Source organism: Sapajus apella, unplaced genomic scaffold, assembly GCF_009761245.1.
Source record: "Sapajus apella isolate SASKATOON/1434 unplaced genomic scaffold, GSC_monkey_1.0 scaffold7, whole genome shotgun sequence".
Classification (NCBI taxonomy): domain Eukaryota; kingdom Metazoa; phylum Chordata; class Mammalia; order Primates; family Cebidae; genus Sapajus; species Sapajus apella.
In genome coordinates this window covers 34,984,958-35,008,718 of record NW_022436947.1, presented here as the reverse complement: position 1 = coordinate 35,008,718, position 23,761 = coordinate 34,984,958, and the positions used below count along the sequence as shown (strand labels likewise).

The window sequence follows — 23,761 nt, the reverse complement described above, 5'->3', positions numbered from 1 at the left end:
AGGGATGTGAGTAAGCACGGGTTCTGGTACACACGGGTGTCCTGGAACCAATTCCCCATGTATACTAAGGATGGCTGTATCTTGTTTAATCTTTTCAACAACCCTATGAAGTGGCTATTACAGATCCACAATCCCTTATCCAAAGCTCTTGGGCTAAGTGGGTTTCCCAAATTGTATATATCATATTTTAGTAAGGTCACATGGTACACATTATATATAACACCCCAGCAGTCAGGGGCTGCATCCTATAATCAAAAACATTAATATTTCTTTCCACTGAAGCACAGGAATAATCATACTAATTTGGACAAAGTACATAATAAGTAGCTATACGTCAGGTCAGGGCAGACTTTGATGCCAAGCGATTGTGCCTCAAACTTAGGAGGGGAAAAAAACAACAATTTTGTTTTCAGAGTGGCTTGGATTTCAGAAATACAGATCCGAATTTTTATACCTATTTGATAGATGAGAAAACCAAGACACAAAAAAAGTTATATAACTTGCTCCAAATCAAACAGGTAGTAAGTGGTAGGGTCAGGGACTGACCCCTCAGGCAGTGTGGCCCCAAACCTAGGTTCTAACTGCTCTTGCCATATTGGCTCCTTGTATGTGGCTCACAGTTTAGGACTGAGGATTAGAGGGCATAAATTACATTTTTACCACACAAGTAGTCAAGGAACATGGTATTCAGAACCAAGCAGAGTCCTGTTAATATGGAAGAACGCCAGGTGCCATCAATGCTTCCTATCCCTGAAGAACGGGAAGAATGACCTGGAGGAAGCACCAGGCTTGGAGCTGTTCATAGCAGATCTTGAACCAGGGAGGCAACAGGCACACAGAGCACCCTGGGAAGGGGCTGTGCTTGCTTTTAATCCCATGGGATGAGGAAAATACAACAAAGTCCCAGATAAACCAGGTAAATATGGCCTGAGAGATGGGTGACTATGAATGTGAGAACAGAAAAGGCAACAAAGAGAAATAATGACTACTGTTTATCAAACATGTACTCTATGCCAAATACTGTACTAAGCACTTTGTAAGCAATATCATGTTTTTTTCCATGCAAAAAGCTTTTGAGGGAGGAACCATTATTCTTCTCATTTTATAGAAGAAGAGGCTGAAGCTAAATGCACACAGTCCACAGTTTATTGCAGGCAGAGCTTAAGGGGAAGAAAGAGCTGGTGGGAGAAAAAGTACAGGTTTGGAAGCTAGATAATTCACTGAGGGATATGAGAGCAGTGAGCACTGACAGTTTCTAAAGAAGCAATACATGGGTTCCACCAGCAAGGGTATTCATGGCTTATGAAATGAGAGCTATTTTCTATGAAGATACTTCTCAAATTATGTCTTTGTGGGATAATGCCTTTGACAGAGTAAATGAAAAGCAAGTTTAAAAACTAGATAAGCAGTCTTATTTGCTTTTTCACTAGGGAAGATAAGTAAATATGTAGCTCCCAATCTCCAACTTGGAGAAGGCAATCAATACATTTGACAGGCTGCTCAGTCCTCAAATAGTGAAGTGAAAAAACAGCCATTTCCCACACAGAGAGAAAGCTCCTATGGGCCAGCATGGGGGAAGGAGGGACAATATTGGTGCAATTTTATGGTAATTTATTTAATGTAATTAACAGCTACAAAACACCCACAAATATACACTCATTGAGAAGATCCATACTACTGCCAGTGTCCCCATCTTCAGCTTAACCAAAATCACAGATTTCAGTATGTCTTATCAAAATGCGTTCACAAAAGTAAGGCTACTTCCAAAGACAGAGAAGAAAACATAAAACTTCCTTTCCCAACTGGCCAAAGACAGGGTAGTGTTTACATTCCAAGCAAAATCACAAGCTCTTAACAACTGGATGTTACTATGACCTTACAAGGACCTTCTCTGGAAAGAAGAGGTTGAAAAGAAAACAGTAGTTGTTGCAAACTGTGCGAATCAGGTTTTCTAAAACATTCCCTGCAGGAAAGCTGTTGTGAGGCTGAAGGCTTCCTTTTGGAGCAAGGCTTCTAAGTAGGCAGTAAGAAGATTACTTGTCACTGGGGACACACCAAGTGCCTCACTCAAAGCTAGTGGTCGTAGATGTTATCCCTTCCCCCAACAGCCCCATTTTAAAGATGAGGACAAGGAGGCCCTGGGAGGTTCAGTCACTTATCCTACTAAGTCACGTCAAGTATAGGAGGTAGATCTAGAAATGACCTGGGAGTCTGTCCCTATAACTGAAGCCTCTATGGCGAGCTGGAAGAGGGGCTGGAGTCTCTATTCCACTTCATTCTACTCTTCAACTTGAGCAGGGGTTCCATGTTTACCTGTTATGCTGATTGGGCCTTGGCTTAAGATTTTCTTTGGAAAATGATTCTCTCCTTCAAACAACAACGTCAACAACAAAGATAACGATTTTGAAAACCACTGCCCCATCCCTGTGACATGTCTTGATTTGTGAGTAGAAAAGTTGTTTAATTCCCCCTCCCTCCCTGCCCTGCCCCATGGCGGGTGTGGAGTATGGCCACTGATGTCTGGAAGAGGATAAGATGTCACTGTGTAGGAAATGTTATACACACCTAACGTGTGATTTGGCAGTGGAAGATAACATCTGAGTCATAAGGCAGCCCCACATCAAAACACTAAATCAAAAGCAAATGATGTGGGAAAACAAATTCCCGTATTCTTACAGAGACTGTGTCGGGAGGACTCCAATCCCAGGGCTCTTAACCCATAAATCAACAAATCCGTGCCTTTGCTAAGAGGCAGCTAGAGCCAACATTCCCGCTTCCGCTTCTGCACCAGGAAAGGGAGATGAGGACAGTGCCTGCCATGCCGTGTCAGGTCCAGTGGCACCAGAGCCAGGCAGGGGCTGCACGTCCTGGGACCCCAGCTGCAAAGAGTATTTTATTTCTGCAGAGCAGTAAACCTTTTAAAAGGCAAGGTTCCCAGAGCTGTCCAATTGAGACTTTAGAGACATCTTCAAGTCCAGTGCTTCTCAATGTATATTCCCAGGAGCCCTGGGATGGCTCGGAAGTATCTCGGTTCACTCTGGGGGCATCTGCCTCTTCTTCAACCAGAACAGTTCCTCTATTTGTGTTTTATACAGAGGGCTCTGTGTCAAGTATGGAGAATGAGGTGCCCCAGTCCACCTATACCATAGATGGGGTGACTGAGGCCCAGAGAGCAAAAGTAAGCTGTGCAGTACACACACTCATTGGTGACCAAGCTCCAGCCTGCCTGACCAATGCCTGCCCTTTATGCTACCCCGGCTGCATGAAGAATTCTACTTCAAAATAGCTGAATAAATACAAATGCCATGTAGTCTCTTCATTGTAGTAAGAAAGGCTGAAAGCACATTAGGCTCATTCAGGAGGTCTCCTAAATTGCTCTGGGAAAACCCTGGGAGATTTCAAATGCCTAGAAAGCAATTTGTTGTAACAGCGCTTCCAAATTTCCAATTTCCAACTCTGTGGGCTGAGCTGGGCAACAGGTGGACAAAATCATTACATAAGGAACATCTGCTGACACCTGCTATGAAAAGGTCATGGCCCAGGAAGTATGAACAGTGGTCTGGGATGCTTTTCGTTAAACGTGGCAGGTTGATAAACTATGTCTATCTCTACTCTCTCCTGAAGCCCCACAAAGAATGATAGTAAATTTAATTTTAAAAAGGCATAAACTACCAGAACAATGTGATCGTCCGACAATATAGGAGATGAGAGTAGACCCAAGATGCCAGTAACATTCTGGAGGCTGCTGCAGAGCAGTTGGACAAATGGTAAATGACTTAGTTGAACACAGCCAGTGGATGGGGTGGAGTGGCGGGCAGAGACACAGGCTGATTTTAGTTCCCAAAGTCCAGAAAGGCTACCCTCAAGAACAGGGATGTGGGAAGGGCTGGGTATGCATGGGAAGCTTGTTGGGAACTCTGTATTACCTTATACCCTGATATCCTTTGCTTCTTTGCTGCAAAAGACTGAAGAAATCAGAGTTGTTTAAGGAAGGACATGTAATAATAGTAGGGCAGGTGGTTCAGCTGTGAATAATACTCACATGGTCATAATAATATAAGCCTCCAATGCTGATTTAGTGAAAAATGGCCATTTGACTATGTTGGAAGGCTGGATGGAGGAGGGGTGCGCAGTGCAGAGGGCCTATCAAAAAAATAAGCCCTCACTTTCCATGGTAGCAAGTTAGTAGATAGTATAAAGCTTTTAAGAATCTAGAGACGGCAGGAAAGCCCACTTACTTTACATTACAGAAGTAAATAGAAAAGAGCAGTGAAAAATTTTTGCAAAGTATTTGCGTTTGGGGAGTAGAAATTGAGACTAGAGAGGGGATTGCTAATTTTCTGAAATTCAGAAACTCAAAAGCTCTGAAACCAAGTTTTACCTAATTTGGTGACAAAACTGCCTTCATAACAACACCTGACCTGAACCGATGTGAGGCTATTTCTAGTCTTTATTAATCTGTTTAAGTGTGAAGACTATAATTTGCTACAGAAATACCTTCTGTGTTTGATGACAGGTGACGCCCCAGACCTCGGTGAGGGTTAATCGATTACCTTTCCAAAGTTTGAATAATTCTGAATTCCAAACCACATCTGCCCCCAAGGTGGTTGCAGATGGCCCTGCACCTTTTGTGCACCAACAAGGTGGAGTAGTTTGGTGAGCGCTCCCCTTCCTCCAGCGCTCACCCAGCCGCTGCCTGCCTGACTTCGCCACGCAAAGGTTTGAAAGGTGAAGTTTTCACATTGCACCCAACATGTCTAAAACGGAACTCCTGATTTCTCTCCTCCCCAGAGCCTGCTTCTTACACAAGTCTGCCCATCGCAGTTAGACCACCATCATTCACCCAGATGCTTAGACAAAGAAAATCTTCCTAGACCCCTCTCTCGCCCACATCCCACCTTTAATCCCTCAGGAAGCAGCGCCAGCTCTACCCTCACAGCTGCTAACCACATTGCCACCCCAGCACAAGCCTCCCTTTCTGACTTCCGCGCTTCTACCTTTACCCAGAAGAGCAGATTCTCCACAGAGCCGAGCTTTTCAAAACAGAAATCGGATCGAGTCACTCCCCTGATTAAAACCCTCTAACGGCTTCTCTCCACACCAGGATAAAGTCCTTACTCCTCATATCACCTACAAGGCGCTGTATGGCTTGGCTTGTTCCTCCCCCTCTGACCTCCCATCCTGTCGCATTCCCCCTCCTGCCTCAAGGTCCTTCTTCCTGCCGGTCCCCAGGCCCCCTGAGACTCTCCTGACCCTCAATGGCTCTTTCCTCAAATCATTCAGCCTCACGCACAGCCCCTCACTCACTATCTCACTGCGGCATTATCTTTTGTTCACTCACCTTGCCACTCACTACTAGATTATAGGTGCCATAAAGGCAGGGAATTCTGCAGTCCTGTCAACCCCTGGAGCCCCTGTATTTAGGGCAGAGCCTGGCACACACTCTCCATGATAAATGAATACCTGTTAAATAAAAGAACAAATAGATGTACTCACTCACACCATTTACAAAGTAAAGAATAATACAGTGAAGAAAATAAAATCAGCCTTGGAATCCCACTGCACAGGTATAGGCATATACAAATAAGTATGTGTGCTTAGTAGTAAAAATAATTGGTAATGTTCTGTATCTTAATAGCGATTCTGGTTTCATGAGAGTATGCATTTGTCAAAACTCAGAGAAGGTACATTTAATGAATGTACATTTCACTGTGTGTAATTTTTTCCTCAAAAGAAAAAAACCAACCAAATAGTGAACACTAGTTAATGATATGCATGCTGGAATGTCAAGGGGAAAGTGTGCTGATGCCTGAAATTTACTTTAAAATGCATTAAAAAATCACATGCATTATTGGATGAAGAGGGGGAGGGACAGATGATAAAGCAAATATAATAAAATGGTAATGGTACAGCCAGTGGTAGTCACAAGGAAGATTTCACTGCAAAATCCTTTCAACTATATGTTGAACATTTTTATAAAATGTTGGGAAAAATTAATTCAGATCATATTGATTACAATCAGTATATCCAACATGGTTTGCTGAATATTTTATGGTATTTTCCCATGTCATAATGTCTTTATGTATTTATTTTTGAGACCAAGTCTCACGCTATTGCTCAGGCTGGAGTGTAGTGGTGTGATCTCAGCTCACTGCAACCTCTCCCTCCTGGGTTCAAGCAATTCTCCTGCCTCAGCCTCCCAAGTAGCTGGGATCACAGGCATGTGTCACCATGCCCGGCTAATTTTGTATTTTTAGTAGAGACGGGGTTTCACCATGTTGCCCAGGCTGATCTCAAACTCCTGACCTCAGATGATCCACCTGCCTCAGCCTCCCAAAGTGCTGGGATTACAGGCGTGGGCCACTGCGCCCAGCCTCATGATTGACTTTGAAAGCTTAGTTTCACACAGCTGTCTAGTAAGCCACTGAATGGATATATCACAACTCACTTAACCAGTCTCCTAACTTTGGACCTAGAGGCCACCTTCAATCTTTCATTTTTATCAACAACAGAGTAATTAAAATTCTTATATACAAATCTGTGTGCATAAGTATGTTTATTTACTCAGTTTATATGCCCAGAAATGCAAAGGTCAAACATCGTAACATTTTAGAAACCTGATACGCATACCTGCCTTGCTTCATAAAGGGTGGCTATTGAATGGGCATATTCTTATCTTCTGATGAGTCTGTAAGCTTCTTGAGAGAGATCAACTGCTTTGCTCTGCCTCCCTCTCTGGGCTGAGCGTACTGTCATGTACACTGTAGGCTCACAGAAAAATAACTTCAGTAACATCCAGAGAACACATGACCAGAACGAGTCCTGCTGCACTGCTGAGAATGGGGAGAGGTACTCTTCTTCACAAGAAATTTGAGGCTGCCTTTGTGTGATGGAGAGGAGAGGAGACGAGAGGGCTGCAGACGGCAGGCAATCTGGCAGCCAAAACCCAGGGTCTTTCAGATGCCCAATGGGAACCCAGGGCCAATTGTTTTCCCGGGGCTAAAGGTGGTCTCTGGGCCTCAATGAATGGATTTTGGTTGAACCAAAACAGGGGAACACTCTTGTGACCCCTAAACAAAATGAGGTCAAGCTGCATGAATGCTGGGGGAGAGGTGCTTGAGATGGATACTAAGGGAAGCATGGTACCCGAGGCCTGCACAGGGCACAGGAGGGGGCTTCACTTTCTTTACTCCATGCCCCGCTGGATGCTCTGGTTTTTTAACAATAATTTATAATTGTGTAACTTTTTTTTTGAGACTGGGTCTCACTCTGTCACCCAGGCTGGAGTGCAGTGGTGCAAGCATAACTCTGTAACCTCCGCATCCCGGGTTCAGGTGAACCTCCCACCTCAACCTCCTGAGTAGCTGGGACTACAGGCGCATGCCACCATGCTGGGCTAATTTTTGTACTTTTTGTAGAGACGGGTTTTTGCCATGTTGCCCAGGCTGGTCTTGAACTCCTGGACTCAAGGGACCTGCCCGACTCAGCTGCCCAAAGTGCTGGGATTATAGGTATGAGCCACAGTGCCCAGCCTTAATTGTATAATTAATTTAAAAAAGTTTTCCAGAGGTCAAGGGTCCCAAGTTGGTGGGCTCTTGCAGAGCACTCACTTGAGGTCAGCGCGTGAGTCTTAGCCTGAACTCCAGCATACCAGCATTTCCATTTCAGAGCTTGGTAGAGACGGACTCCTCACTTTACACACTGGTCTTAGTCCAAAAGTTCATTTGTAAGTTGTGGTTTGGAGCTTGGAACATATTTCCCTATACAATGAAGACAGTTTCTCTTCTGGCCAACAAGAGCTTTTCTGACCCTTCATAAAACCAAAATAAATCCCATCTTCTTAAAGGATAGAGAAACGCTATTAATAACTGAAATACCAAAGGGACTTTCACAAGACTGGTGACAGAGGCAGAAATTTTTCTAAAAAAGAAATTTTCTTGGGAAGTTTGACTAGTGGCACCTTTCTTTTTCTTTCTTTCTTTCTTTTTTTTTTTTTTTAGAGGAAGAATACCAAGGGGGAAAAAACCTCAGAACTTTCTGAGGAAATCAGCTAAGGGATAAAAAGTGAGGGGAAAGAGGTCTTCAGAAAATGTAAGAACAAGCTTGCTCCGAGGTGAAATGATCCAATTTACCCAGGGAAGAAGCAGCTGGCATGCGCTGCAACCCCAGCCAAAATTAAAAGAACACTGACAGCCAAGAGAGGCAATGCCCCAAACCTGGAAGGCGGGGGGAGAAGGAGCATGGGATGGCGCTAGGTTATGGGGGACCAGAGACGAAACCCATGGGAACCGCAAACAATCGCAGTGAAGGGAATATGCCTACTCCACAGAACATGGAGGTTTTTATCATGTTGAAGAGAAAATGTCTATTTAGCTGAAAGTCCTCTTATACCTGGACACTTGAGAATGTAAGTCTCTGAACCACACAAGAGCTTCAGGGTCACCCAAACAACCAAAATGACCCAAAGATCAGAAAACCACCTAAGAAATGAGATGAAAGTGTTAAAAGCCCAGGAGAGAGTGATTAGGGAGAAAATAGGATGCCAACATTTAAAATGGTAGGGCAACAAGCTCCCAGCTGAGGGTGATGTTTCCAGAGAAGTAGGGAAGGAGAAGTAAATTGCCAGGGACAGATGGCAAACACTATCAGGTGGCATAAGGGTCCCCAGAAGAAAGCGTTGGAACTGGGAGACATCAGGGCAGGTGGCGCCCTCCACACATCTGCCTACTCCATAGCACCTGGCCCTGAACAGAGTCTCAAAGGACATCTCGGGATTTGAAATCATCTTGAAAGCAGTCTGTGTTAGGCTGTTCTTGCACTGCTATAAATACCTATCCAAGGCTGGGTAATTTATAAGAAAATAGGTTTAGGCCGAGTGTGGTGGTTCAAGCCTGTAATCCCAGCACTTTTGGGAGGCCAAGACAGATCACCTGAGGTCAAGAGTTCGAGACCAGCGTGGCCAAAATGGTGAAACCCCTACTTTACTGAAAATACAAAAATTTGCTGGGTGTGGTGGCATGCGCCTATAATCCCACTTACTTGGGAGGCTGAGGCAGGAGAATCGCTTGAACCCAGGAGATGGAAGCATGGGCTTCTGGGGAGGCCTCAGGGAGCTTTTGCTCATGGCAGAAGGTGAAGGGGAAGCCAAAGTGAGAGTGTGGGAGGAGGTGCCACACACTTTTACTCATGTGAACTCAGAGTGAGAGCTCACTTATCACCAAGGGGATGGCTCTAGCCATTCATGAGGGATCCACCCCCATGACCCAGATACCTCCCACCAGGCCCCAACTCCAACACTGAGGATTACATTTTAACATGAGATCTGAGTGGGGACAAATATCCCAACTATATTATAGTCATCAGACCACTGGCCTTCTGATTCCTTCCTACTTCTTTGAATCTACAATGCCATAAGATGCTCCATTATTTTATCTACTAGTGAGAAACAGGAAACCAAACTACCAAACAATGACACAACATGGAATTTCAAATGCATCTCCACTTTGGAGCTATTAAAATGTGAATAAAATAGGAATCTTAGAATCAGTGAAAAATGAAGGATTGGAGGGATACACTACCTGGCTGTTTTCAGAAGGGGTGAACAGCACCATGACACTACCTCCCGTCAACGGCACCAATGAGAGGGCGCCAGTGAAAAGATTCACTTGGCAAAGCTGCATCATTGCCGGAATCCACATATGATCAGTGAAGGAAGAGCTGAGAAGGAGGCGGATGTAAGAATAAGGAGCAGCAAAAGCCAGCAGGGACGGGAGGGCTCCCTGGGCCCCGCTTTACTGTCCCCGTGGAGGGCGGACTCAGCCATGGAGCACGTCCCTGGCCACCCTTCTCCACTCACATGGCGAGCCCGATGCCAACAGCGGAGGCCTCCGTGCAACAAGTGGCACTCTGGACCCCTGGGGACGATTGCCAAATGCCTGCCTCCCTCGTGAATGAACACCACACATGTGCGCTCGCTGACGATGGCGCAGGTCCTAAAAGCAGGAATCGGGCTGCACAGGAAATGTTTTGCAAAGAATGAACCAAGTCTTCTCCCTCGGAAAATAGCTTCCCTCCAGCCTCCTTCAAGAGAGTTGGAAAGGAATGCTTCCCATTTGCAAATCAATAACTTACATTGGCTGTGTAGACAATAAAGCGCAATATGTGATCCTAGAGACCCATAATGGCTCAGTGTTCTAACATAATCCTGCCCTCCAAAAAGCAGACAAGAAAACGACACAGGCCTCCCAGCTGTGTCTGCCCAGTGCCACACAGAGGGCTGGTGGTCTGCCTGTCGTTCTTTCTTTTTTTTGGAGGAAAATCAGAAGGCTTCAGCAGAGCAGGCTGCCAGGAGCTGAAGACACTCGACATCTTACCATTTCCTACTTTTCAGAGCTATCTGCATAAGGGTTGTTAGGAAAACACCTATAAGAAAAGGGAGACGGTTTAATGGAAAAAGCATTTCAATCATTCACTTTCAGCCAGAATTTCACACACTCGGAGGCACTTGACATTATCCTTGGAAATCAGGAGAGAAACAGCTGCCGCGTAGGCCACACCCCCAGGGATTTCAGCCTTTTGATACAAGAGGAGTCGCCTGTGCAGAGATTGGTTAGCTTCTGTGAAATTCCAGCCAGGAGGAGAAGGGGCCGAAAGACGATAATAAAACTGATCTCCGTCCTACCTGGTTCAGCCCGGTGTCCAACCCGCGGGGACAATAAAAACGGCCTGTGGCTGGCAAACATCATCTTCCCCGATTGTTCCACTCCCTTCTAATTACTCTCCGCGTCTGGCACCCGAGCCAGGGCCCAGAGCAACGTGGAGATGACCCGAACTTCCGGATCACTGGGCAGCCCGCCAGCCAGGTCTCTGGGAATCTAGGAATGCGCCATTATCAATCCACTTGCCTCATCTGAAGAGTTGGCTGGAACACACCTCTACTTCCTTTTCACTCACGAGGAAGACTCTAGGAACCTCAGTCACTCCCCACAGAAAAGCAAAGGAATCCATTCCTTCACGAAGCCTCATCTCTGCTTAAACCTGGCATTCCTCGGGTTAGGCAGAAATGACTGAAGAACTCTTGGGACTGCCCACTCAACTTTAGGGAAGCCAGCCCCCGCGGGAAGCCACCCACGCAAGGCAACCAATCAAACTAGCCAGCAGCATCTGACACACTAAGCTGTGGGTGTTCTAGATACAAATACAGAGGTTTTTCCTTTTACAAAGGCCAAATGGCATGCTGTTATGGACAACGGCTCAGCTGAGACACATTTTTAGGAAGCTGTTGCTGCTGCATTAAAAAAAAAAAAAAAGATTGTGGATTTTGTGCACTTAAAATGAAAATCAAAACTTGAATGTGGAAGATGATTGCCTGATGGTTTGGCATTTCTCCCTGGCCTAAACACTCCAGATCCAACCCTGGGCTTTCCATGCCTCAGCCCCAGGCACGCTTTACTTCCCTCACTCCCAGTTTGCTGGGCACATGGGTGTAAATACTGACAGCTTCCCCATTTGGACTGGGTTCAAGATGGTACCTGATTAGCACGTAGGAGCCTGTCTGGCCATTCAGCCTACACTGAATGGTCCGTCTGGGGTGTCTGAATGGCAGTTAGAGCTCAAGGTGAGATGAGATGAGTCTTCTCCCCTTTCTCCCTGCATCTCTGCTCAGGATACCCAGAGGAGAGGGAAGAACTTTAAACACACCACCAGGGATGATAGCCTTAGGTCCAGCCTCATACGCAGGGCAGAAAGGACTAAGCAGTTTATACTTTGTTGCACTCAGAGATCCCATGAACACTCATGGGAAAATACACGTACTGAACACCTACTGTGTGCCAGGCAAGGGAAAGAGGAATATAAATGAGGCATAGGGTCTGTGCTAAATGAACCCAGAGCCCACCAGAAACAGGACAGGTGAAATAAGATATAATACGATATTATTATATGCTGTAACAGAAACACCTGAAATGTGCTATGTAAACAGATGAAGACTTGGCTAATTCTGCAAGGGCCTGAGGGTTGGGTGGTGTCAGGGAAACCTCATTTGAGTTGGGCCCTAATGGATGAGTAGGAAGCTGCCAGGTGGACCCAGGCTGCAGTCAGGAACCGAGGAGTGACAGGAGAGGGTGAGTGGTCTGCGGAGAACACAGGGACTCTGCTGGGGGGCAGTGGCTGGGGCTGGGAGGACCCACAAGGGCCACGGTGAGGGGCTATATGCCAACTTCACTCAGCAGACCCCAGGGACCCACTGACATGAGTCGAGGAGCAGAGTGACAATCTGACCTGAGTTTCGGAAGCGTCACACTGGAGACGGTAAAGCTGGACTGGAGAGGCAGAAACCAGGAAAAGCCCAGTCAAGAGGCTGCTGTGAAGGCCCTAGAGAATGCAGGCGTGGACAGCCTGCCACCGTGGGGAAGAGGAGGAGCCAGAGAAGAAGTGCTTCAGGGTGGAGACACAGGGCTGCAGTAGCAGGGACTGATGCCTGCCTGGGGCCAAAAGCCTGGGGCCTTCAATGTGTCAGAGTCCAGGCTGCCAACACACCAGCTCTTCTGCCACATTTTCTGAATCTTCCTGATTCTCAGATTCACCAGTGCCAGAATCTGAGCAACACCCTGGCTCCCAGCTCTGTTATATTCTCTCCAGATCATACATACTGCCCCCGAGAGTTTCCAACGCAGCTGTCAAATGCTGGGCCAGGGAATCTCCCTAACCAACCCCTGCATCTCCACCGGCTCCAGGACCAGAAGTCTCAAAAAGGAAATGGGATATACTTCCCACTTGATTCTGTCTACAGGCCCCCTTCTAAATACAAAAAACATAACTTACCAGACGTTAGCACCCCCTCCCATGTTCACCTGCCCCAGCTGGTGCCAGGAATTCCGGGATCCATCTGGTTTTCCTTTGCCCCCAAGTTCGGGCCCCAAGGAGTGATGGCAATCTCAGGGTCCTCTCAGAAGCCTTATAGGGACATGTTCCTGTGTCCAGAGAAATCTGGACATAAGGCAATCCTAATGTCCTTGGTGAACTCCAGAAGGAATGCATTTTGGGTAAGGCCAGGACTAACCACTTGGGCAGATGAGCTCCAGGTGTTTTTTTTGTAACTCTCATTGCTAATATCTGAGACAGGAGCAACACTGAGCCTTGTGTGTGCTGCACAGTGTTTATGTTTATAAGACAGTTTCCCTGTGTCTAATGGCACTGGATCCCACAGCGCCATGGGAGGTAGGGAGGTCAGGCACTCCTAGAAGGCCACATGGAGCAGAGCGTGAGACCACAGGTTCTGCAGCAGAAATGCCTGCTGTGGAACGCTGCTCGGCCTCTCGCTGGCTGTCTCCTTTTGGACAAGTACTCTATTTCCTTGTGCCTCATTTTCTCCAGCTGAAAAACGGAACAAATATACGAGTCCTCACTTATCCATGGTTTCATTCTCCACAGTTTTAGTTACATGCAGCCAATCATGGTCCAAAAATATTAAGTGGAAAATCCCAGAAGCAAACACTTCATAGGTTTTAAATTGCGCACTGTTAAGAGAAGCCTGATGAAATCTCATACCGTCCGCTCCATCCCACCTGAGATATGAATCATCCCTTTGCCCAGCGTGCCCACATTGTCCATGCCACCTGCCTATCAGTCACTCAGTAGCCGTCTCAGTCACCCGATGGAAGGCTGTGGCATCTTGGTGCTTGCATTCAAGTAATCCTTACTTTTCTGAACAACGGCTCCAAAGCACAAGAGTAGCGATGCTGGCATATTGTTATAATTGCTCCATTTTGTTACTAGTTATTATTGTTAATCTCTTACTGTGCCTCATTTAAAAATTAAACTATCACAGGTATTTATCTATGCATAGGCAAAAACAGTAGACACCGGGTTTAGTACTCTCTGTGGATTCAGACATCCACTGGGGGTCTTGGAACTGTATCCCTCGTGGATAAGCAGGGACTAGTGGACTAATGCCTAGTGCATAGTGGGCACTTTATAGGCATTTTTAGAGATAGATCTGCAATTTAGAAGACTTAAACAGAGTGCTCCAGGCTGAGGAACTTGCCCGAAGTTGCCCGGCTGGAATGTGAGATGGAGAACTAGAATTCTTTGGCTCCCAGACCATACTCTTCATGCCCCGTCAAGCCACTCTGGGAAGCACCTATTCTCTGGCTAGTCCTGCTTCTTGACTGGGAAAGGCCCTTTACATGGCAAACAACATATATTGTCACCTTACAGCAATAACCATTAAAGTAGAAGGGTTTGGTTTTTTTTTTGGAAAATTTTTTATTGAGGTAAAATTCATAGAACACAAAATTCATTATTTTAAACATTCCAAAGTGTACACTCCAATGTGCGATCCGCAATATTGTGCAGCTACTACCACTATCTAATTTGAGATTATTTTTCCTACCCCAAAGAGAAACCTCAGACTTCTCAATGCCCTTTTTTGCCCAGCCTCTGGCAACCACCAATCTATTTCCTCTCTAAGGATTGCCCTATTCTGAACGTTTCATAGGTATGGACTCATCCAATATATGGTCCTTTGCTTCTTTCTTTCACTTAACATAATGTTTTCAAGGTTCGCCCATATTATAGCAGGTATCAATATTTCATGCCTTTTTCTGGCTGAACAGTTTTCATTGTAGGATATATTACATTCTATTTATCCATTTACCATTTGATGCACATTTGGTTAGCTCTGCCTTTTGGCTGTTGTGAATAGTGCTGCTCTGAACACTGGTGTACAAGTTTCTGTGTGACCTTAGGTATATATCTAGGAGTGGAATTGCTGGATCATACCATGACTCTATGCCTAATCTTTTGAGGAACTTTCCACAGTGGCTGTGCCATTTTACGTTCCCAACACCAGTGTGTAAGGGTTTCAGTTTCTCCACAATCCTCACCAACACTTGTAATTTTCCTTTCTAATTTAAAAAATATGTATTATTATAGTCATCCTAGTGGATGTGATGTGGTGTCTCTTGGGGTTTTGATTTGCATTTCCCTAACAACTGATGATATTGAGCCTGTTTTCATGTACAGTACATCTTTAGGTTCTTGATATTATGGAAATTGAAATAAAAGATACAAAATCTTCGGCATTTTTTTCTTAAAATGAAGGAGTAAGCTTGGTGCAGACACACCAAGCTGATGCACCTAGAGAGTGCAGCAGGGAAACTGAATATCCAACACACAGAGTCCTTTGGTTAGTTCTTACGTGCAGCAAGCAAACTGTGGCCCCAAGGTTAGGGTGGGATTTGGGAAGGCTGCACCGGCTCACAAAAGCTTCCACATCTACCTGGGGCCCACCCCGGTTCTGCTTCTCTGGTTATTAGGTCATATCTGTCTTTAGAATGGCAGTCCAGCTTTGTCCACAGGCTCGAAGGTGGGATTAGCAAGATGGTCTGAGATGCTCAGCTTACAGACCAATTGCAGGTCTGAGAAAACCCTGGGAATTAAGGATAAATGCCACATGACAGATCCATTTAGGAAACTAAGTGAGCAGATGGCTCCAAATGCCAGCCAATGGCAGGTCTGGGCACTCAAAGAAGCAAAACCCTCCTGTGGTACAGGGGCAGCAAAGTGGCTGAAGGCTGACTGATGTGTGAGCCCTGTGAGCCTTTGATTCACTCTGCTAAGAGCAGAGGCAGAGTACAGCTAGGCAAGCACCTTTTGGAAAATAGGCCACTGGTTACCTAGGCTTGGGTGTTCCAAGACCCAGGCTCCCTCTTCTTTTCAATGCTGCCTTCTGGCCATTTCATTTTTCAGGGCCTTTTCAAGAGACAGGAGAAAAGAAAACACCATTGCATGCTTCCACAATTCTGTAGAAAGGTATGGGCCAGGGATGGCTGCAGCCAATGGATTCCTGCTCTATTACTATGTAATAAATCTACCCCAAAACGCTGTGGTTTAAAACCACAATTTGTTATTAACTCTCACAGTTCAATGGATTGACTAAACTCAGCTGTGCAGTTTTCCCTTACGATCGGACGTCAGTTGAAGCTACAATAGTATCTGTATGTACATCTACTGAGCGGGATGTCCAAGATGGCCCATTCACATGGCTGGCATCTGATGCTTGCTGTCAGCTAGGGATGTTGACTGGAGGGCCTCCACCCCAAATGTCCTGCACTTCTTATAGCCTGGTAGCTGGATCTAACAATAAGCATCCCGACAGTGAGTTTCCAAAGAAATGCAGGCAGAAGTTGCAAGGGCCCTGTGACCCAACCTCCTGTGTCATATTCTGCCATATTCCATTGGTCAAGACTGAGTCACAAGGAACACTCTCCAGCTCCATGAAGCTAGTGTTACCTTACCAGACGAAGACATCTTAGGAAAACTAAAGATCAAATCCCTTCTGAATATAGACATAAAAATCCCCAACAAGATACTAGCAAATCAAATTCAGCCATACATGAAAGGGATTATATACCACAAACAGGTGGACTTTATCCCAGCAACACAAGAGTGGTTCGACACATGAAACTCAATTCATATAATATACCATATTAACATAATAAAGGGCAAAACCATATTATCATCTCAATGGACACAGAAAATGCTGCATTTGACAAAATCCAATCCCCTTCTTAATACAAACACTCAACCAACAGGAGTAGAAGGAAACTTCTTCAACTTCATAAAGAGTATTTATGAAAAGCCCATATCATACTTAATACTGAAAGATTTAATGCTATTCCCCAAGATCAGGAATAAGACAAGTATGTCCACTCTTACCACTAGCACTCAATATTATACTGAAGGTTCTAGCCAGAGCAATTAGGCAAGAAAAAGAAATAAAATGCATTCAGATCTATCTGCAGATGACATGACCTTAGAAAGCCCTAAGGAATAAATACACACAAAGAAAACTATGAGAGCTAACAAGTTTAACAAGGTTGCAGAATAAAAGAACATATATAAGAATCAGCTGTGGGCTGGGTGTGGTGACTTACGCCTGTAATCCCAGCACTTTGAGGGGCTGAGGTGGGCAGATCACCTGAGGTCAGGAGTTTGAGACCTGCCTGGCCGACATGGTGAAACCCTGTCTCTACTAAAAATACAAAAATTAGCTGGGCATGGTGGTGGGTGCCTGTAATCCCAGCTACTCAGGAGCCTAAGGCAGGAGAATTCCTTGAACCTGGGAGGCAGAGGTTGCAGTGAGCCAAGATCACACCACTGTACTCCAGCATGGGAGACAGAACAAAAACTCTGTCTCAAAAAAAGAATCAGTTGTATTTCTACATACTTCCAATGGACAATCATGAAGTAAAACTGGGAAAACAATTTCATTTACAATAATATAAAAAAATAAAATACTTACTAATAGTTTAACCAGAGAGATGCAAGACTCGTACATAGAAACTAGAAATACAAGGCCGGGCGCGGTGGCTCAAGCCTGTAATCCCAGCACTTTGGGAGGCCGAGGCGGGTGGGTCGCGAGGTCAAGAGATCGAGACCATCCTGGTCAACACGGTGAAACCCCGTCTCTACTAAAAATACAAAAAAATTAGCTGGGCATGGTGGTGCTTGCCTGTGATCCCAGCTACTCAGGAGGCTGAGGCAGGAGAATTGCCTGAACCCAGGAGGCGGAGGTTGCAGTGAGCCGAGATCTTATCATTGCACTCCAGCCTGGGTAACATGAGTGAAACTCCGTCTCAAAAAAAAAAAAGAAAAAAAAAGAAACTAGAAATACAGTTGACAGGAATTAAGATCTAAGTAAATGCAAAGCTATCCCATGTTCATGCACTGGAAGACCTAATGTTGCTAAGGTGGCTTGCATTCTCTAACCATATCTACAGATTCAATGTAATATTTGTAAGAATCTTGTCTTTTTTTGTATTTTTAGAAGAAATTGGCAAAGTGATCTTAAAATCCATATGGAAATTCAAGAAATTCCTATTGTTTCAAGCCAAAACAATCTTGAAAAAGAACAAAGTTGGAGGAATCATACTTTCCAGTTTCAACACTTTCTATGAAGACACATTATCCAAGATAGAGTGTTACTGGCATTAGATTATATAGATCAATGGAACAGAATTGAGAGTTTAGAAATAAACTCATATTTATGGTCAGTTGATCATCAAGAGTTCCAATACAATTCAATGAAGGAAAGAATAGTCTCTTTCAAAAAATGGTACTGAGATAACGGAGTAGACACATGAAAAATAATAAATTTGGACCCCTACTTCACACCATGTACAAAAACATACCTCAAAACAGATCGTAGATCTAATGTAAGAGCTAAAACTACAAAACTCCTAGAAGAAAACGTGGGAGCAAATCTTGTGACCTGAAATTAGACGGTGGTTTCTTAGATATGACAACAAAAGCATAAGCAACAAAAGAAATATTTGATAAATACAACATCATCAGAACTAAAACCTTTTGTGCTTCAAAGGACATCATCAAGAAAGCAAAAGCAACGCACAGAAGGGAAACAATATTTGCAAATTATATATCTGATAAGAAATATATAGTTTCTTATATATAAATAAAGAGCTCTTAAAACTTAAAGAGAAATAATTTAATAGCTATTAGGGATGCTGAGGTGGGAGGATCGCTTTAGCCTAGGAGATTGAGGCCAGCCTTGGCAACAGAGCAAGACCCTGTCTCTAAAAGAAATAAAATTTTTAAAAATGAGCAATAGGTGCCAACAAGCACATTAAAAGATGCTCAACATCATGTAGTCATCAGGAAAATTCACGTCAAAACCACAAAGAAATATCACTCAACACCCAAAAGATGGCCATGATAAAAAAGACTGACAATAACAAATGTTGGTGAGGATATGGAGAAATCAGAACCCTCAGACACTGCTGGTGGGAATTTAAAATGGTACAGCTGCTTTAGAAAATAGTTTCACAGTTCTTCGAAAAGTTAAGCATGGAGTTACCATATGATTCAGCAATTTCACTCCTAAATATATAAGGTGTACACTCAAGAGAAAACGTATGTCCACAGAAACTTATACACATGCTCACAGCAGCACAATTCAAAATAGCCAGAAGGTAGAAGTAACACAATGTCCATCAGCTGAAGAAATGAATAGAGAGAATGTAGTATATCCTACAGTAGAATATACTGTTCAGCCACAAAAAAGGAATGAAGTACTGATACCTGCTACCACATGGATGAACCCTGAAAACATGACGCTAAGTGAAAGAAGCCACACATAAAAGGCCACATATTATATAACTCTGTTTATATGAAATATTCACAACTGGATGATCCATAGAGACAGAAAGTTGATTCGCAGTTGCCAGGGGCTGAGGGGAGAAGGGAATGGTAAGCAGCTGCTAATGGGTACAAAGTTTCGTTTGGGGTTAACCAATGTGTTCTGGAATGAGATAGTGCTGCTGGGTGCACAACTTGTGAATATATTAATACTAACAACAACTTTAAAGGAGTGAATTTCATGGCATATGAATTATATCTCTACAGCAATTATTAAAACACACACATAAAGTCTGTCACAGGGTGAGCCAAGCGTCACAGAGAAGAGACTACATGGGAGGTGCGTTCCCTGCCAGGGCTCCTCTGAAGACCAGTTACCATGTGCGCTCCAACTGGCTCCTTTGTCATAATGGGTGAAATCACTGGCAGTTGGCCACTAGATTAAGGACTGGATGGATCTAGTTTTACCGTCTGATCCTGAAATTTGAAACAGAAATCATGTCCTGGTATCTTTTGGGCTTCTTTATCAGTAGCAGAACAGTCAGGCTCTCTAGCACCAAGGAGAAAGCATGCAGTTGGAAGACTAGAGAACAGGGCCAGCTGAGAAACAACGTACAGCAGCAAGGGCAGGTAAAACCAGGGCAGGGTGACTCTTCTAGAGCCAACCAACAGGTCCAGAGGTGGAAGGTGCTGAGGAAGACCTGACTTATTTACCCCAAGAACAAGAGCTCGGCAAAGTAGAAAGCACATGGGTGGTAGAAATGGACGGATCCACGTTCAAATCCTGGCTCTGCCACTGATTAGCTGTGTGATCTTAAAAGTGCTACTTAATATTTCTCTGCCCCAGTTTACTCAGCTCTTTGCAGGGTGATAAGATTGAAAGGCTAATATATGCAAAGTGCCCAGCATAAAATAGTTGTTCAGTAAATGGCAGTTTTTATTATTAGTACTGTCTTGTCAGCATAAATAATTATTAATGCCAATGGCCCCTGCCAGCATTCAGTAACACCTGCCATGTGGTCTGAGAACTATCTGGACATTTCTGTTTTCCTAGCTACTTTGGCCCTAGAGGCAAGACTGGACAGAAAATGTTTGGGCATTAAGATTTCCTAAAAGTCACATGATCCAAATATGACAGAGATGGGTAAGTTACCCTTAATCTATAGAGGGCTCTTAGAAAACAATGAGAAAAAGATTAATAGACCAGCAGAAAATTAAGCAAAAACCGTGAAAAAGCAACTCATATGAGAATATACACAAGGCTAACAAATACATGAGAAATGTTCAAACTTATTAGTAATCCTAAGAATGAAAACTGGAACAAGATAACATTTGAACTTGTTAAATCATCAAATAGCTGACAATCTTTGGTGAGATACTGGCGAGAGTTGAGAAAACAGCCACTCTCATACATTCCTGATGGGAGTATTAATTGGAACAATATTTCTGGAGGGCAATTTAGCAATGAGTATCAAAAGCCTCAAAAATAGCACACTCTCAGACTCAGCACTCCACTTCTAAGAATTTATGCTTTAGAAATAATCATGAATGTGTGCAAAAATCTAGCTATAAGGATATTCATTTGATTGCAATATTATTTTGAATAACGAAAACCTGAAAATAACCAATATATCCAATGAGAGGGAATTGGTTAAATAAATTATGAAACATGGGCCGGGTGTGGGGTCTCACACCTGTAATCCCAGCACTTTGGGAGGCCAAGATGGGCAGATCACGAGGTCAGGAGATCGAGACCATCCTGGCCAACATAGTGAAACCCTGTCTCTACTAAAAATACAAAACATCAGCTGGGTGTGGTGGCGCGCCCCTGTAGTGCCAGCTACTAGGGAGGCTGAGGCGGGAAAATTGTTTGAACCCAGGAGGCGGAGATAGCAGTGAGCTGAGATCACACCACTGTACTACAGCCCGGGCAACAGTGCAAGACTCTGTCTCAAAAATAAATAAATAAAATAAAATAAATGATGAAACACATTTACAATGGAATACATAATAACTAGGAAAGGTAGTCACCATAATCAACACAATACAAAATTATCCCATTTTTATAAGTTACAGGAAATAAACAAAAGGTCAGCACTGGTTAATTCTCGGTGACAGGCGTATAGGCTAGCTTTTTTCTTCTTTTTGTTGATGTGCAACTCCTACAGTGATCACATATCACTGTTTCAGGAAGAAAAAGGATCATTAAATAAATCTGCTCATGGAGGCCCAGACCCTCCATGAATGCAGCTCAGTGCACCCAGCCTAGAGGCTCCTCAGCCCAGTGCCTATTCTTCCAGCCTCCAGTCCCCTCTCCTCCCAGCCCGGAGTGTGTTCTCAAGGCCGGGTCACTGCTTTCTGCTCCTCTCTGAGCCCCTCCCTGCACTGCATGACTCCAGGCCCAGGTCCACCACTAGCTATCACCCCAGTGGATCACGTGGTCTCCTCACCTCCATTCCCCCACCTGCAAGTCCCATGACCTAAGGCTTACCCTCCGCTCTAATCTCCAGGACACAGCACTCTGAAAATAAAACTGTTCCACTGAATTTGGTTGGCACCATTATTACCACCCTATTATTAGTTTCCCTTCTAGTCCATCAGAGGGCACAGGCCAGCACCACTGGCCTAAGAGGAGAGGGGCAATCTCAACAGAGCTTAGAGGTGTGATTTCACTTTTCTGCCAAGAAGGTGGCAGAAGGCTGGTCACCACGCCAGGGCGCAGTCCTTGACAATCCCACAATTGCCCAGAGGCCGTCCCTACATAAAGATATACAGATGGGGAGGGCTCTGGCAAGAAGTTAGTATGACCAGGTCCTTTCTGACAGACCTGAGATGTGCCAGGAATTCTTAAGGGCAAGAGGGTCAAGCCTGGTTTTTTCCTTGAATTTCCACCCAGGGCCGGGAGATGTGCTGCTCGTGGGTCATGCAGGCTGTACGGAAAGACACCAAGTCACAGGAAGCTGCTTCTCTCACAGGGTGGTGCCGTTCTGTGGTTTCCCACCCTTCTGGAGGTGCAGCCATTGTTTGCTTGGTTTCACGACACCTCCTCTCCTCCTGAAAGTGCTGTATATAGATTTTCCTTCTAAGTGAAGTGAACACAAATGATTCACCAGGGGCCTTGAGGTCACTGGGGCTCCCTGAGGATGTTCAGGCCCCTGGATGACAATGGATGCTCTGAAGTCTGGGCCATTTCCTTCCCTGCTGCTTCCCATCTGAACTTAAAGGGAGCTCAAGCCCCAGCTGCTCTCAGCTCTTTAAACAGAGTTGCCCTAATGGGCCGGCATGTTCATACATACCTGCACCTTCTGGGGCTACCACAAGAGCTTTCCGTGTTTCTTAAAATTTCGTGCTTTATCTTAAAAATTAATGCAAATTTTGCTTGATACTCTATTTTTGCCCTCCTGTATTTTATTCATGCTAAGCTGCACTCACCCCCACTTCCATTGTAACTAACATCTTTAAAATCAAGATGTCTTAGAATCCACAGTGGTTGCAGTTTAATTGGCAGTGCTTTTTCTCAGTGTTACATAAAATAACAATGTATTTTCTGATAAATGGCATCTTAGAGTTGATGAAATATAATGATAAAAAATACTACTTTCCTGTAGAAGCAGAGTTGAACTGACAATCTGAAAGATGTGCCAGGTTTGCACACTCCTGGCTCCCTGCCTAGGGCTCGGGTTTAAGGCCCTTTTCTAGATGGCATTTCCTCATGCCTGTCATGCCTTTTCTAGATGGCATTTCCTCATGGCATCGGGAATACAGCCTTCACCAACACACTGTTCCCATAGGACAGGACCATGAGGAAGCTCATGCCAAAGGACACCCCCCAGTCCTCTATTCCAGGGGCTACTCAATGGCACCCAAAGGAAATGTTCACTGAGCATTCCCCATGGACCATGCATTGAGCTAAATGCTGTGTTCATTTCCTTCAACTTTGCCAACAACCCTATGAGCTACCTGTGGTCATCCCATTATGCAGATGGGAAAAATGAGGCTGTGAGGCGTTATGAGACTTTCCTCTGCACTGAACCAGATCTCTCTGACTTAAGTGGCCTCGCACTGATCCCTGTGTCTCCTGAAGAATGAGCACAGAGCAAGCATGGGCTTCTGCTGCCAGACACTGTGGTGTCTCCCTCTGCACAGAAGAGGTATCCATGCCCCATGTGGCCTGCCTGTTTGGAAAGTAATCCTCACTTGCCTGCAAGAGAGTCCCTCTCAGGAGCTCCTGGCCTCCCATCTCCTCAGATTCTGCAAATGCCCTCAGTGGGGGCCCTGGTGTGTAGGCTGAGCTGGAGGACAAGATAAACACAGAACCCAGAGAGAATGAAAGTCAATATCAAAAGGGGAAGAAAGCCATCTCTGCCCCCAGGATACATCACTTCAGTTCTTATTCCTTCCTGCTGCCCCCTTCCTTATAACCTACCTCTTCACCGAGACACTTCCAAACTCAACCTCCCACAACACCTCCCTGTCCTTGCTCTCAAATTCTGGCCCATTTTTTGTGCATCCCACAACGATTTACAACCCTGAAATTAATACAGGGAAACCACTGGATTTCTCAGACCTGCCCTCTCCTCCAGGCAATCAACCCCAGCTACCA

The 23,761-nt window shown here is 44.7% G+C and overlaps 1 protein-coding gene and 1 long non-coding RNA gene across 12 annotated transcripts in view; both read right to left on the bottom strand.

Annotated features, from left to right (window-relative positions):
• Nucleotides 1-23,761, bottom strand: part of ATXN7L1 (ataxin 7 like 1) — a 268,063-nt gene that overhangs the window by 219,994 nt on the left and 24,308 nt on the right. Inside the window, exon 1 of one of the 11 annotated variants that reach the window (XR_004268348.1) lies at nt 10,473-17,006. The exons of the other annotated variants lie outside the window; for them this stretch is intronic. The gene's annotated coding sequence lies outside the window, so the exon portion shown is untranslated. Of the gene's footprint in view, nt 1-10,472; nt 17,007-23,761 lie in introns of those variants that run through there. 11 annotated transcript variants of the gene reach the window in all.
• Nucleotides 1,052-7,392, bottom strand: LOC116550347. Its single transcript, XR_004268353.1, has 2 exons — nt 7,354-7,392; nt 1,052-6,196 (listed from the first exon to the last, which is right to left on the bottom strand). It is a non-coding gene; the product is annotated as an uncharacterized LOC116550347 (long non-coding RNA).